Genomic DNA, 3,181 nt, shown 5'->3' with positions numbered 1-3,181 from the left:
CAAACGCCTCCGGCTGGAAACGGCGCTGAGAGGGCGGGACGCGGTCTCGGCAGGGCGGGTCGAGAGCGGAGGAGGAGGAGGTGGTGGAGACCGTTCTCCTCAGGCCTGCGGAGGTGGGACAGGCTTGTCGGGCCCCGCTGCTCCCGCGCTCGGTGCTACGCAGCGGTAGGACGCGAGCCCCTGGGGAAGCTTTGTGCGAGGCCAGCTTGGGCGGGAGGTGAGTTGTGGTCAGCCCGGCGCCTCAGAGCTGCTGGGGATGCCGGGCAGGGCGGGAGAGTTGATGTCCCTCTGACGGGCTCGGGAAAGGGGGTTGTAATGTCTGTGTGTGTGAGGGCCGATAGTAAATTTTGCTCAAGAAGAGCCCCGCGCTCAGTGCAGAGGGAGATAACGCGGTTAAAGAGGTTTCTGGGGTAAAAGAGTTTCCTCATTCCAGATGAGCGAGGCCTGAGCGCTTGGGCTCCGGAGCCGAGGAAGCAGAGCTGAGGCAGCAGCACGAAGCTTCCTTCCAGAGTGCATTTGCTGTGGATGGTGGTGAACCTCGGACCTGCAGCTGGAAAGGCCTGTGTTGCCAAGAAGTGAGTAACTTAATTCCTGGTTGGAAGATGTTCTTTATTTGTTAGAATCATGGCAACTCAAATGGACACTAATAATTAGGTTGTGGTGTCCTCCCGCCTCAGCCATGGGCAGATTGCTTCTCTCTCTCTCTCTCTCTTGTGTTTTATCTAAAGTGTCATGTGTCCAGTAAAACTGTAAGAACCTCAGCCATGGGCTGCTGGCAGTGCTGTCACTGTGCTATTGCTTGCTGGATTCCTGAGCTGCGTATTGGCAGCACTTCTTGGCAGAACGGTGGCCCATGTAAGAAATATCTCGGTGAGGGGAAGTCTAAGGAGTATAAGGGAGAGTTCACATTTTATAAGCTAGTTACTGGAAAATTAACATTTATTCTTCTTTTCCTCCTTGGCTTTAACCCACTTCCATTTTGTGTGTGTAACACCGGTGCTTAATTATAGTGACACCCGTTTGCAGCAACCAGACTGTATCACAATGTCCCTATGGGGTCCTTCTAATGCCAGTGTAATATTAAAGTGTCAGGCAGGCGGTCTGTATATTATAAATAGGGTACTTCATCCATGATAAGCGATTATTATCTTTCTTTCCCAAGTGTAAAAGACCTATATAACTCAACAAGGTGCGAGTGATTTAGGCCTCCTGAGTAAAAATCCAATGAGTCCTGAAGGGGACCCTATGATGTCGTTGTCTTGTTGCTGAACTTGAGATATTCAATTTATTATACTGGAATATATTTTCTGAAGTCAACATTGGGTAAAATAATATGAGAGGCTGTTAGACCAACAGTACAACACGATTTAGTGTCCCTCTGTGATGGCCTTCTAAAAACCTTAATCACCCTTGGTGAAGGCAGAAAGCTGCTGTACAAGTTTACTGGCCATTGGTGAACAAATAGTATTTAGTTTCTGCTTTGAATTGTTTTAATAATTTAGAAGTGCACTTCATTTTTTTTTCTATTCCTTTACAGTTAGATAGTGTTCTTGTTACAATTATATAGTGTTCTTGTACTTAAAAGGCTTAAGTTGCACAAAGTTCTTTAGTTTAAAACTTACTTATTTTTTTAATAATATTTAGATGACTTTTGAAAGTAGATTTCTGTGCTTAACTTCACATACTTGAAGGATTAGGGGTTACAGTTTTGACCAATTTTACTATTAGCCATATGTTTTATTGACTTATAACTGTAAAAACAGAAAACAAAAGCTCATTGTGGTATGTGTTTGCACTAGAAAAAAACATGTAATCCATTAAAAAATTATTGTATCACTTTTTTAATACTGAATGTTATATGGTGTTCATGACATTACACAGTGTCTCTGCTGAAGGTGTGTAAAGCTACCCAGTGTTCCAGCGAAATCAGTCTTGGAAATGTGAAAGTCAGCTTGTGAGGGAGGGAGGAAATCCAGACCAATATGCAGTTCAACATAAACAGCTTGCATGTAGTTTTTACTGGAGGACAAAGGGACCTTTTACTCTGCTGTTAACACCAAGAAATACAATGGAGGATCTGGAATAAATGAGTTAGTTGTGATCATGCAGCCACAGACCTCTCTCAGATGAGATAAGAGCAGCATCCATTCTTGATAATATTTACTTTGTAATTGTGGCTTGGTGAAAAAGTCTGAATAATTCTGTGCCTCTCATACCTGTGGCCATGCTTAAATTGACATTTTCTTTTCCTAAAGTCACTGTACCTCTGCTACTGCTTGTGAACTGTAGCAACAATGAGAGTGGTACTGGGAGGAAAACGGCGGTAGGTGTGGTGTGCTCATTATTTTACCATTGTGACAGATCATGGTGAGCACAGACAGTGGTATTAAAGTCATCAAAGCCAACAAGTACACTTCTGTACAAATTCTGCCATTGTTTCTGTCATTAGGGGGATATAGCAAAGATGCCAAGAGTAGAAATTCTAGTGAAAATGTGTAGTAAGAATGAGTCCTAGTCGTATATTTTTAAACATGGATGGCAAAGGTTTGTATCACAGGTAACTTGACCTTGGTTTTGTGCTTTCAAATACTATGTCAAGTGTGGGACACAGGGGGACATGGGCAGCCTCTTTTCGATGGTCTGTGGGGACACGACAAGGGGCAATGGCTGCAAGTTGGAGCACAGGGAGTTCCCCCGCAATCTGGGGAAGAACTTCTTCCCAGTGAGGGTGAGGGAGCCCTGGGACAGGCTGCCCAGGGGGTGTGGAGTCTTCTTCTTTGGAGAGATTCCAGCCCTGTGTGCCCTGTCCTAGGGACCCTGCTTTGGCAGGGGGTTGGACCCCATGGGCTCTGGAGGCCCCTTCCAACCCCTGTGATTCTGTGATGAGATAATCGTGAGATCAAATGTCTGAAACTAAAATAAGATACAATAAAATTAAAGGGTTTACTGCCAATACAGAATAAATGGTGAATAATAAGTAGAGCTTAAGCTATTTTTATTTGTGGATCTCCTTGTGCTTAGCATAGATAAGTATTCCCATCCCAGACTTAGAGAATGAAAAACACATGACGTAGACGTTAGGATAATTTGTGCTAGTCTGTGTTTCAGAGGGCAAAGCAAGAGACATCATTAAACAGGCAAGACAGTAACCAGTTCTAACTGTAACTGTATTCTTCACAGG

Source organism: Gallinula chloropus (genome assembly GCF_964237585.1).
Source record: "Gallinula chloropus genome assembly, chromosome: 6".
Lineage (NCBI taxonomy): Eukaryota > Metazoa > Chordata > Aves > Gruiformes > Rallidae > Gallinula > Gallinula chloropus.
The sequence above is the reverse complement of the archived record's forward strand: the minus strand, read 5'-3'. Positions refer to the sequence as shown.